We start from the raw sequence: 14488 nt of genomic DNA, 5'->3' as shown, positions 1-14488 counted from the left end.
TAAAAGAGTTTGTTTATTGATATGATGCTTGACAATCACAACAGATACACAGGAATAGTAAAATTTGGCAACAGATTGCAAAGTCTTACATGAAAATGTGGCCACTCTACAGGAACACAAGCTATTTCCAGACAATTAAAAGAGCACACATGTTTATATTTTATGCACATCCATCAAAAATATTGAAAGCAGCTTAAAGTATTTTTTTTAAAGTAACACTTTTTAGCAATCAAAAATCGGTTTAAATATGTACGTTTTACTTAAAAATAGTGAATTATAATTCTGAGCATGGATTTCTTTCCATGACAGTCCTGTGAGGTAAGTATTCTATTATACTGTGTTTAGGAACAACATTCTCAAAAATTGATAGTAATAAAGAATGTTTTCTTTCTCTTATCATGGTTTGCTAGAGGATTCCTCACATATTTTGATCTCCTACTAAATGGCAGTTATGTGGATATATAGGCTTCAACTGTTTAATGTCAGTGACACATTCATGAAAATCTGATGCTCTGCACAATATACTAATTGATAGACCATTTCCCTTTTTATAAATATGTGAACAATTTTAATGTGTTACTTGCCCACCCAAAGCCCTTAATCAGTGTCCTAAAAGGTAAATAGGACAAAGAAACTGCCTATGTTTGAGGAACATACAATCGCATTAGGAAGTAAATAATTAAACTATCAATTATTGTTCACCAATCAATATTTGATTCCTATGCAGTTTTTTTATGTGGGTGGAAACATACTATATATTCACTTTGTTGACATTTATCTATTCTCAAAATTTTTATATGTGATTCCGATGGTCTAAGAATTGTATTTAGAAGGTAATTCAACATTTTCCCCAAATATTATTGTGTTAAAAATGTAGTTAGTTTGGGCACATACATTGATTTTTGGTAAACATCAGCCAAATTCTCTGAAATTTGGGTACTGTAAACCAAAACAAGTTCCACAAAGAAAATGTTAACTGGAAGATGTTCTGGAGAATGTTCCTATATTCTTTCATGTACTTTTCATAGATTCTAGCATTTAGCCATTATTTTCCCACTTTTACAGATGGGAGAATTGAGGTTCAGAGAGCTTGAGTGTCTTGTAAAAGGTCTTTTGTATGCTAAAAGTGTCCATAAGCATTTTTATCAAATTTTACCAAATTCATTTTTTTAGATAGTATGTTGATATTTTCAAGAATCCAGAGCAGGTAAACTATCTTCTTTCATAAGAAAGAAATCTTAATTCTCCAAAATCTTTTGTAGTATTTTATTTCCTGTGAATATTGAATAAATTATTTGCTGACTACTATGTGTCCAACTCCTCCAATCCTTTTACTTCAAAGAGTAAAAAGGTGATAACTCTGGTTTGTACAGAGTAAGAGAAAGAATGGTATCTTTCATCTCTGGATATAGCATTTTCTTTCCTATATCTAAATTATATCTAGTGCATTATATTAAATCCATGTAATTTCAATATTTACATTAAATTTTCTATCTTTTAAAAGTCTCCATATTAATAGTTTACATTCTCAACAATTTTCTTCTTTTTTCTTTGTACCCCATCTCCTTGTATTGTTATCACAAAAAAATCACCTTCTATTGTGGCAAATGAAGGGTTTTCTTTTTTCAGTTATTTAGTTTGTGTGAAATTCAATAATTTCCATCAAAATAGAAATAGAAAGTCATTGTATCCACTATTATCTGTCTGAACCAAAGGCATAATTCTATTATCATTCTGTTTTTAGAAACTCAGTTCCCTAGATTTGTGTTGAAAACCATGATTACATAGTGGATGACCAATGTGGGTCTTCTAATTCATACCGCCTTTTTTTTTTTTTATCATCAGAAAACAGGAAAGAATTGTCTTAGATTAGCAATATTGTTGATGACTTTAATCACATTTCTTCTTCTGAGTACCTGAATACTGAAAATGAATGGCTGATTATACTGACCTGCTAGCAACTAACCACATGAGTGTTTATTAGGATAGTGTCCCTGCATTCTCTAGAAATGCCAAGTGTTCAAGTTGGTTTTAAGTTTACTATGGTTTTTTCATCCATAAGGCTGGGAAGTTCTTGAAGGTGTTTTCAAAATGCTAGTATGTGGGAAAATACAATGTTTTTTACTTTGCTAAGATTTCTGAAATTTTTACTTTTTCAGATGTCCCTAAAATGTAATCCTATCCACCTTTACATAGAAAAGGGTGTTCTTAGTGACTGTTTTGGTACTTAATATCAACCTCTCATTAAGAATTTCTAGTTGGTTTATAAATTGAGAAATAAGTTCAGTTTAGACATTATTTTTCCCTTCAGGAAGTTTCACCAGTGTTTTCCTACAAATGTCCAGATATCCATTACACTTTTTTCCCTTTTACATTTACTCAGAGGAAATCTATTGTTTGATTGCTTGTCTTATGCTCTTTGACTTTCAGTTCTGTGTATGTGTCTGATCTTCCTTCCAATATTAAGTATTGCCATTGAATATATCAGCTGTATGGTCTGATGGCCAGATGAATTACTATAGAGTCATTTCCTTTAGGCTTTCAGTCTATAAATCATCTTTACTCTTTTGAATGAAAAATTTCATTAATGTTAATAGGTTTAATATACAGAAAATTATTTAAATTGGTTAGCTAAGAATTTTGATGTTCACAGTGAATTAGTATATATAGACTCTGTATTAATAGTTTCCTTGTTTGACCTTTATTTTCCTTTATTCAATTGAATAAATATATTTTTAATTTTTTTTTTAATTTATTTATTTGTCAGGGAGAGAGAGCACAAGCAGGGGGAGCAGCAGCCAGAGCAGGCAGAGCAGGAAGAACAGGCAGAGGAAGAGGTAGGCTTCCCTCTGAGCAAGGAGCCCAATGAGGAACTGGATCCCAGGATCCTGGGATCATGATCTGAGCCGAAGCCAGATGCTTAACCAACTGAGCCCTCAGGCATCCCAACTGAATAAATATTTTTAAGTGCTTACATTGGCTAGAAATTATAGGAGATAAAAAATGAAACATATATCCTGTCCTCTAGTTGTTGACTTCCTTACAAATCTAAGAGTACACTCTTCTTCTTGCAGATCCATTAGAGTATCCATTAGAATATGTATTTGTCGTCCCTCCTTGTGGGAGGAGTATACATTTTTGCCCTGCTGACATCAGGTGTGCCAGATGCCTGGCTAATGAAATATGAGTGGGTAGTACCAATTCTAAGCAGAAGCTTTAAGAGCCACACTTTTTTCCTCCTTCTATGAGACCTGCAGTGTACTAAATCAGGGCTACTCTTTCACCTTGGATCCAGGAATAAATACAATATGGAACCTAGGTGAAGCTCATTCTGATGAACCTGTGGTTTAAGCAAGTACTGACCTTTTTTGTTTGCAAACCATTGAAAAACTGAAGTGGTTTATTGTAACAGCATGATTTAGCCTCAACTCCCTGATACATTCGTCTAATTCCTTGCATTCCTTCCATTTATTTATCTATTATTTAATGTATATATTTTTAGCAAGAATTTAAGGTGATTTACAAAGGCACATAAAATCAATAAAGGATCCTGAATTAAAACTGAGGTGAATCAATGAAAACAAAGATGGCACAAAAGAGTGGAATGAAAGATGAAGCAAAAAAAAAAAAAAAACCCACACACCTACCAAAGTTGGTCACACAAATGGCTCTAAATTTTCCAAAATATGAAAGAGAGAGAGAAAGGAACATTTAATTAATTCAGCAGTTTCTGGGGTGGTATTCTTGATATTAGAGGTTTTTTTCTCTAGAAGTTTTTTATAAGGTAAGTAAAAACATGCATTCTAAGGTTAATTTAAAAAGTTAACTACATCATATTGAAGCACATTATTTAGGGATGAAGTGTGGGTTACAGTGTGCCACTCAGTTGAAACCTACCATATGTTATACTATATTGTTTTCTAAGTTATGAATCCTACTTCTCTAAAATCATTAAATATACTTTGGGGCAGGAAGTAGGGGCCTGGTGCAGGATTTCAAATCTCTGATGACTCTGAACACCTTTTACAGAGATTTGGATGCAGAAATATTCAGTATTGTTTTGTTGATAATGGGAATATTAAATGTAGAGAAATGAAGAAAAGGATCTATTCGTGATTGTATATCATTCTATCACATTGATATATCTTTTTTTTAAAAAAATTTATTTATTTGACACAGAGAGAGATCACAAGTAAGCAGAGCAGCAGGCAGAGGGGGTGGGGGGAAGCAGGCTCCCCACTGAGCAGAGAGCCCGTTGCTGGGCTCGATCCCAGGACCTTAAGATCATGACCCGAGCTGAACACAGAGGCTCAATCCTCTGAGCTGCCCAGGTGCCCCCACATTGATATATCTTAATTTATTTTAGGAATTTGCCTTGTTGAATTTTCAGATTTTCTCTAGTTTTTGTTATTGCATGTATTACAATGATAAGTATCTTTGAGTATAAACTGTCTGCATGTTTTATTACTCTCTTAAAGTTCATCCCTGAAAGTAAAATTAAGTCAAAAGGAGATATCTCATTAAATGTTACTGATTATATATCCAAACTTCCTTCATGAAAAGATGAGACCATTTATTGCTTCTAGTAGTATCAAGTATACCACTTTTATCATATCAATATTGTCACATATATGTATTCAGTAGTATTTTCCTTAAAAATATTAATGTGTAGGTGAAAGAATATCTCATTTTTAACTCCAATTTTCTCGATTAAGTTAAACTTTTAAAAATGATTTTTTTGTCATTTGTGTGTTATTTATTCTGGTGTTCTAGTGTTTTCTTATTAATTAATATAGATTCCATATTTTCTCAGATTTGTTACAAATATCTTTAACCCCATCTGTTGTTTAGCTTTCCTTTTTTTTTTTTTCAAACTATTCGTGGCTTTTTGAAGATGCACAACTGATTCTTTTTTTTTCTTTTAACTATACAAGCTTTTAGTGACAATTAATTATTGCAATTTATTAAAATAGATGTAAAAACAAAACAAAACAAAACCTGTTTCTCTCAGCACTTAAGTCAGTAACCAGATCTGCAGAGGCATCATTTCACTCAGAGAGAAATGGGTGGCCACTGGCCAGCTAATCTAGGAAAAGAAGACAATAATGTGGCCCCATTTGTTCTGGTGGTATGATGGGACTACGGTAGGGCGATACACACAATCTTGCAACTAGGATCCTAGAGTTTGGGAACTTTTATCTAGTTCAAAAGGAAAAAACTTCCAACTACCATTAACAAAAATTAGACTGACAAATGAGTCAATTGGATTATTTATTGATTTTTTTTAGTTAAGTTTTTATTTCATAATTGAGGGTTACTTATAGTTAAAGTAAACATCATTAGGCTTATGGATCAGTTGTTATTTTAATCTATATAAACCTATACAAGCCTTGCATACATTAGTGTAGGTAACAGTGAATAAATTCTAATAATAATAATTATTACAGCCATCATTTACTGAGTGCTTACTATGTGCTAATCACTATTCTAACCGTTTTACATTTAACCCACATACTAAAACAGTGATATAGTTGCTAATATTATCCTGAAATTGATGCATGGGAAACTCAGGTAACTCATCCAAGGTCACACAGTGAGTTACTGGTGGTGCCAGGGTACTATTTAAGGTAACTCAACTCTAGAGCTTACCATCCTATTATGTATAATATTATTGAATTATATCGGAAAAAAAGTGTCAAACTCTATATTCTCTCATCATATTAAATCTAAAGAAATACTTACACTGGGAATCTGATGTTTATATTTTAACTTTCTCATTGGCGAGAGTGTAAAAATAAGGTTTTTAAACTCATCAGTTATCTCAAAGTTCCCATCTAAGTTCCATATAATAATTTATATAGAAATAAACATTACTTCCTTGCTGTTTTGTTTTAATCTTTCAGTCAAATTAATAGCTTTCATGTATTTCTTGAAAAATAGAATTGCTTTACTTGATTATCATCGTCATGATGGAAACCTGCAGATAATTAATAAAGCTTTTGTGGTAACAAATATGAGACTAAAAGAAACCAGCTGGAGAAACTACCAACATCCTCATCCAGCCATTCAGAATGAAATTATAATTTTAATGAGCCTTAAAATTATCCATTTGGCTGTAAAGGCAATAAACCATACCTCACTTGATATTCCTTTATGGCTGATGAACTCAGTATTGTGTAGGCAAGAAAGAGCACATCATTTGTCTTTGATATGTAGACTGATGCATATAGATTTTCAAGAGAATTTCCATAGATTTTCACTGTTCAAAAATATCAGTAAAACTGAAAAGAAAATATTGTATTTTGTGTGACTCTTTTGATCTTTTAGTGACACTTTTAATCTTTGGTAACACAAAATATACATAACAAAAATTAATCAAACCATAAAACAATTTCTGAAGGTCTGAATTATTATTGGAAAGAAATAGAAGAAATCTTAGTCATAAGGGGAAAATTCCGAATTGAAAATAGTGTGTTTCAGAATTAATTACTAAAATAATGCTCAATCTTATTCATAACATTGACTCACCATTTGGACAAATCAAATGAACTCTTTAGGCTTTAGTTTCCTCACCTGTAAAATGAAAGCATTAGATTAGAGGATCTCTAAGATCCTTACTACTTTAGGATTGACCTACTCCAAGGCATGTTGTGGTTTGCAATGGCTCAGTTTTATTATTCTGCTGTAGTTGAGTATCCATAAGGACATAGCTGAAATCACACTATTTAATTAGACAGTCATGTAGTGATATTATCCGCTATTATTTTTTATTTGTCCCTTAATATGTGGTCTTCTGAAAATAGAAAACTAAATTAAGCATTTTACCAAAAGTTTGTGGCAGAATTAACAAGATGAACATATGTAAAGTGACTAACGATGTCCATGACATAGGTGTTCACTAAAGAGGACCCATTTTTATAATTAACAAGGTCTGCTCAGAATGCTGAGAAAACTTTCTGGTTATTCTTCCATCACTGATAAAGAATAGACGAGTCACTTATTTACAAATTAACTGATACATTCACAAGGTTAGATGTGCTCCTTAGAAGGTTCTGGAAAAAGGATAATGACAATTCTCATTTCTCCTATGTATTTCCTCTGCCATACTTTTCTCTGTACTAACCCATTCATTAGATGTTCATAAGCAACACATGTTTAGGTCAGAAAAAAAAATCCCAATATGCTATTCAAACTCCAAGTTTTACTGGGTTTGAATATTCAGTATGTTCAGTTTGTTTATGAAAATGAAAACAGTCATGTGGATATTGTGGGTGCACATACTGGATGATTTTGTAGGTCACATTTATACCATAGGTTAGAACATTAGAACCTGTGTAAGTTAAACAGAAAGATTATAGACAAAAAAATGCCAATTAGTTCTGCTTCTTATTTCATTTTTCTGAGAACAATTGTTAAAAAGGATTTCACAATTAATTTTAAAACTTTGAAGCTGCACTTCCATTTTTTGTTCTGATAGAAATAAATACCAGTCTGTCTCATTATATTCTTCATGGGCTATACTGCCAGATGATTCTACCTGATCTTTCATGGATTTTCAGAAGTGGACGAATTTATACATAGTTATAGCCTAAGAATTTCTTTTTTATAGTGGGAAGAAGACTGTCCTCTAGAGGGATGTAGTAGGTACATTTTCAAGGACCCTGGGTTTTTGCCACTATCTCCTCCCGTAATGTACTCCCAACCATTCTTTTCTGGGCTTGAAGGTAGGATTTGCTTTTGCCCAAGTGTCTTGACACATAGCAGAATACGTGTAATTCCAGTGGTGAACAATATTTTGGCTGAGTGAGGAGTCCAGTCAAAAAGAACCCATCAGAGATCAGTGTTGCTGGGTTCAACAGCATTGATTGAAAAGTGGAGGTGGATGAATGATTGAGGAACTAAGAGCTACAACCCTATAAAAGAAAATGTATATGGCATAATGACAAAATAAAATAGATCATTTTTAAAATTTATTGTTTATTTTTTATTTAAATTCAGTTAATTAACATAACGTATTACTAGTTTCAGAGGTAGAGTTCAGTGATTCACCAGTTTTATATAATATCCGTAGCTCATTACATCACATGCCCTCCTTAATGTCCATCACCCAGTTACCTCATTGCCCCACACCCCTCCCCTCCAGCAACACTCAGTTTGCTTTCTATGATTAAGAGTCTCTTCTGGTTTTTCTCCCTGTCTAATTTTGTCTTGTTTTATTTTTTCCACCCTTCCCCTATGATCTTGTTTGTTTCTTAAATTATGCATATGAATGAGATCATTTGATAATTGTCTTTCTCTGATTAACTTATTTAACTTAGCATAATACCCTCTAGTTCCATCCATGTCATTGCAAATGGCAAGATTTCTTTTTTTTTAATTGATGGCTGAGTAGTATTCTATTGCATATATATACCACATCTTATTTATCCATTCATCTGTTGATAGACATCTGGGCTCTTTCCATAGTTGGGCTATGTGGACATTGCTGCTATAAACATTGGGGTACAGGTGCCCCTTTGGATCACTACATTTATATCTTTGGGGTAAGTCCCTAGTAATGCATTTGCTGCATCATAGGATAGCTCTATTTTCAACTTTTTGGGGAACCTCCACACTGTTTTCCAGAGTGACTGTACCAGCTGGTACTCCCACCAACAGTGTAGGACAGTTCCCCTTTCTCTGCATCCTCACCAACATCTGTCATTTGCTGACTTGTTAATTTTAGCCATTCTGACTGGTGTGAGGTGGTGTCTTATTGTGGTTTTGATTTGTTTTTCCCTGAGGCCCAGTGATGTTGAGCATTCTTTGGAGGAATGTCTGTTCATGTGTTCTGCCCATTTGTTGGTTGGATTATTTTTGTTCTTTGGGTGTTGAGTTTGATAAGTTCTTTATAGATTTTGGAGAGTAGTCCTTTATCTGACAAGATAATTTTTAATATCTTCTTCCATTGTGTCAGTTGTCTTTTGGTTTTGTTAACTCTTTCCTTTGATGTGCAAAAAATTTTTTTTATCTTGATGAAGTCCAGTAGTTCATTTTTGGCTTTGTTTCCCTTGCCTTGGACATGTGTCTAGAAAGAAGTTGCTGCAGCTGAGGTCACAGAGGTTGCAACTTGTGTTCTTTTCTAGGATTTTGATGGATTCCTGTCTCACATTTAGGTCTTTCATCTATTTTGAGTCAATTTTTGTGTGTGGTGTAAGTATATGGTCCAGTTTCATTCTTCTGCATGTGGCTGTCCAATCTTCCCAACACCATTTGTTGAACACAGTGTCTTCTTTTCCACTGGATATTCTTTTCTGCTTTATTGAAGATTAGTTGACCATAAAGTTGAGAGTCCATTTCTGTGTTCTCTATTATGTACCACTGATCTGTGTCTGTTTTTGTGCCAGTAGCATACTGTTTTGATGATTACAGCTTTGTAACAGAGCTTAAAGTCTGGACTTGTGATGCCACCAGTTTTGGTTTTCTTTTTCAACATTCCCTTGGCTATTTGGGGTCTTTTCTGGTTCCATACAAACGTTAGGGTTATCTCTTTCAGCTCTGTGAAAAAAGTTGATGGTATTTTGATAGGATTGCTTTGAATGTGTAGATTGCTGTAGGTAGCATAGAAATTTTAACAACATTTGTTCTTCCAATCCATTAGCATGGAACATTTTTCCATTTCTTTGTGTCTTCCTCAATTTATTTCATGACTGTTCTATAATTTGCTGGGTATAGATCCTTTGCATCTTTGGTTACTTTTATTCTTTGGTATATTATTTATGGGTTTTGGTGCAGTTATAAATGGGATCAACTCCTTAATTTCTGTTTCTTCTGTCTCATTGTTAGTGTATAGAAATGTGACTAATTTCTGTACACTGACTTTTTTATCCTGATACTTTGCTGAATTCTTATATGAGTTCTAACAATTTGGGGGTGGAGTCTTTTGGGTTCTCCCCACAGAGTATCATGTCATCTGTGAAGAGTGAAAGTTTGACTTCTTCTTTGTTGATCAAGATGTCTTTTATATCTTTTTCTTGTCTGATTGCTGAAGCTAGGAATTCAAATACTATGTTGAATAACAGTGGTGATAGTGGATATCCCTGCCATGTTCCTGACCTTGGAGAAAATACCATTGAGAATATCATTATATTTAATTTTATTTTTGTACATATATAAGTTTTTCTCTTGTTAAAATTTTGGGATCTAGTTTTATAACAGACAGAACAAATGTACACAGGACCCAATGTACTGCTCTGTTCAGTTCACCTGATGGTATGCTCTTCTTGCTCTTCTTTTTCTTCTTCTTCTTCCTCTCCTCCATCTCCTCCTCCCCCTCCTCCTCCAACTCCTCCTCCTCCTCCTTCCTCTTCTTCTTCTTCTTCTTGTTTGTTTTTTGTTTTTTGTTTCAGGTCTCTTCTGATTTGTTTAGTGTTTATTTCTCAGGGGTCAATGTTGCCTTTTCAGTATTTTGTTCTCTTACTCATCTGTTCTTCTCTGGACAGAATGACATAACAGAAAACTCACCTCAATAAAGAGAATTTGAGGGACCTAATAAGTATGGATATAAGTAAGATGTCACAGAATGGGCTTGAAAAAAACATAAGAGACACTAGAAAATTACTTTCTGGAGAAATAAAAGAACTAAAATCTAATCAAGTCAAAATCAAGGCTATTAATGAGATATAATAAACAAATGGAGTCTCTAACTGCTAGGATAAAGGAGGCAGAAGAGAGAATAGTAATATAAAAGACAAAATGGTGGAGAATAAAGAAAAAAAGATAGATAAGCAACTACTGAATAATGAGGGGAGAACCCAAAGTGATGCCATAAAGTGAAACAACATTAGAATAATTGGGATCCCAGAAGAATTTGGGCTGGGTGGGGTGGGGTGGGCAGAAGGTATATTAAAGCAAATTGTAGCAGAGAACTTCCCTAATTTGGGGAAGGAAACAGACATCAAAATCCAGGAGGCACAGAGAACTCCCCTCAAAATCAATAAAAATAAGTCAACATCTCCATATGTAATAGTGAAACTTGCAAATCTTAGAGACAGAGAGAAAATCCTGAAAGTGACTCAGGACAAGAGGTCTATAACCACAAGGGTAGAAAAAATGAGACTGGCAAAAGACCTATCTACCAAAACGTGGGCCAGAAAGGACTAACATGGTATATTTAGGGTCCCAAATGAGAAAAAATATGCAATCAAGAATATTTTATCCAGCAAGGCTGTCATTAAAAATAGAAGGAGAAATAAAAAGCTTCCAGGACAAACAGAAACTGGAAGAATTTGTGATCATTAGACCAGACTTGCAAGAAATATTAAAGGGGATCCTTTAAGCAAAGAGAGAGCCCAAAACTAACATAGACGAGAAAGGAACAGAGACAGTATACAGAAACAGTGACTTTACATGTAGAACAATGGCACTAAATTCATATCTTTCAGTAGTTACTCTGAATTTAAATGGGCTAGATGCCCCAATCAAAAAGACACAGGGTATCAGATTGGATAAAAAAGCAAGACCCATTGATAAGCAGTTTGCAAGAGAGTTGTTTTAGACCCAAAGACACCTCCAGATTGAAAGTGAGGGGGTGGAAAACCATTTATTGTGTTAACGGACATCAAAAGAAAGCTGGGGTAGCAATCCTTACATCAGAAAAATTAGATTTTATTTTTTTTAAATATATTATTTGTTTATTTGACAGATAGATCACAAGTAGAGGCAGGCAGAGAGGCAGGTGGGGGAGGGGGAGGGGAGGCAGGCTCCCTGCTGAGCAGAGAGCCCAATATGGGGCTCAATCCCAGGACCCTGGGATCATGACCTGAGCTGAAAGTGGAGGCTTAACCCACTGAGTCATCCAGGTGCTCCCAGACAAATTAGATTTTAAACCACACACTAATAAGTGATGAGGAAGGACACTATATCATTACTAAAGGGTCTATCCAACGAGAAGACCTAACAATTATAAATATTTATGATAATATGGGAGGAGCCAATTATATAAACAAATTAATAAATTATATAAACAATTAATAACAAAATTAAAGAAACACTTTGATTTTAGTACAATGATAGCAGGGGATTTTAACCCCCCACTCACTGCAATGGATAGATCATCTAAGCAGAAAATCAACAAGGAAACCAGGGTTCTAAATGACAGACTGGACAAGATGGACTTCACAGATATATTCAGAGCATTCCATTCTAAAGCAACAGAATACATAGTCTTCTCAAGTGCATATGGTATATTCTCCAGTATAGATCACAAGTTAGGTCTCAACTGGTACCAAAACACTGGGATCATTCCATGCATATTTTCAGACCACAGTGCTTTGAAACTTGAACTCAGTCATAAGAGGAAATTTGGAAAGAATTCAAATACACGAGGGTAAAGAGCATCCTACTAAAGAATGAATGGGTCGACCAGGAGATTAAAGAAGAATTTTTAAAAATCATGTAACCAAATGAAAATGAAAACACAATTGTTCAACTCCTTTGGGATGCTGCATGGGTGATCCTAAGAGAGAAGTACTTAGCAATACAAGCCTTTCTCAAAAAAGAAGTAAAGTCTCAAAAAAAAACATGACCTTATAAAAGGAGCTAGAGTAAGAACAGCAAATAAAGCCTAAGCCTAGCAGAAGAAGAGAATTAATAAAGATTAGAGCAGAAATCAATAAAACAGAAACCAAAAGAACAGTAGAGCAGATAAATCTAGGAGCTGGTTCTCTGAAAGAATTAATAAGATGGATAAACCCCTAGCCAGACTTACAAAGAAGATGAGAAAAAGGACCCAAATTAATAAAATCATGAATGAAAGAGGAGAGATCACAACCAACACCGAAGAAATGCAAACATAAGAATGTATTATAAACAACTATATGCCCATGAATTAGAAAATGTGGAAGAAATGGATCCATTCCTAGAAATACATGAACTACCAAAGCTGAAACAGGAAGAAATAGAAAAACTGAACAGACCATAACCAGCAAGCAAACTGAAGCAGTAATCAAAAATCTTAACCAACAATAGTCCAGAGTTGGATGGTTTCCCAGAGGTATCCTACCAAACATTTAAAAAATAATTAATACCTTTTCTTCTGAAGCTGTTTCAAAAAATAGAAATGGAAGGAAAACTTTCAAAATCTTCCTATGAGGCCAGCATTACTTTGATCCCCAAATCAAAGACTCCACCAAAAAGAATTAGGGACCAATATCTCTGATGAACTTGGATGCAGACATTCTCATCAAGATACTAGCCAATAGGATCCAACAGTACAATAAAAGGATTATTCACCACAACCAATTGGGGTTTATTCCTGGGCTGCAAGGGTGGTTCAACATCCACAGATCAATCAATGTGATACACTACATAAATAAAAGAAAGGACAAGAACCATATGATTCTGTCAATAGATATAGAAAAAGCATTTGACAAAGTACAGCATTGTTTCTTGATTAAAACTCTTTACAGTGTAGGGATAGAGGGAACATACCTCAATATCATAAAAGCCATATATGAAAAGACTCCTGAAATATACACATTTTTATTCCTTTCTTATACCATAATTAATTTTGATGATTGATCATTATTTTTTGAGTCTTTTGTCAGAAATTTGCAAATGTTCATTCATTCTAAATATAGCTTGGCCCTGAGAAAAAAAGTCAAAATCATACTCCTTATTCCCCATAGAATGCATTCTAAGGCTAAACTTAATTTCCTAATTGATGGAATTTTTGGATCTCTTTTAACAGTCTTTTTGTAATGATTTATGTTTCACCATGAAAGCAGTGATACTTTTCTATATTTTGAATAAATTGATCATAGGCAAATATTCAGGGTTTTCAGGTACACGAACAGGAAATTGGATTTTTAGAGATTCTGTGTTTCCAACCAAAAATATTTTGAAACAAAATAGCTTAAAAACACAAGAAAACAGAACCAATTAGTTGGCTATATTTGTCTTTACAGAAACACAAATACATCCACTGGCAGAACATTAAAAAAAATTCAGCGTTATCTTATATTTAACTTTAAAAATAAACAGCGGCCTTGCCCTTTTAGGAAATTTTTATAATTTTCTGCTTTCGCTGAGAATCTGTATGACCTTTGTACCACCCATGTGCTGAGGAACACCATAACACTGTTAACATTGATCTTCTTTTCTGTTAATGTTCCATCAAATTCCCTCTAAGGCTTTCTCTTCCTTGTGGGCAGCGTTAGTATAAGCTACTCTACCTGAAAATCCATACTCTGCTTGCTATCTATAGCAATTAATAAATGATTTTGTTTATCAGCCATTAGTCCCTATATCATTAATCAAAAAAAGCTAGATATTCTGTTTGTTCTTCAATATGGCAGAACAGGTGATGAGAGAGCACATGAAAAGAGAAAAAAAGGAAGCAATTTTATTTTATGTGATGAGAGAAACAGTGTAGATTAAAAACCATTTCAAAATGATTCCTGGCCCTAGACTTTAAAAACTGTTTCAACACAGCTTATGATATACACAT

This window comes from Mustela erminea, chromosome 8 (assembly GCF_009829155.1).
Source record: "Mustela erminea isolate mMusErm1 chromosome 8, mMusErm1.Pri, whole genome shotgun sequence".
Taxonomy (NCBI): Eukaryota; Metazoa; Chordata; class Mammalia; order Carnivora; family Mustelidae; genus Mustela; species Mustela erminea.
This window is presented reverse-complemented; position numbering follows the sequence as displayed.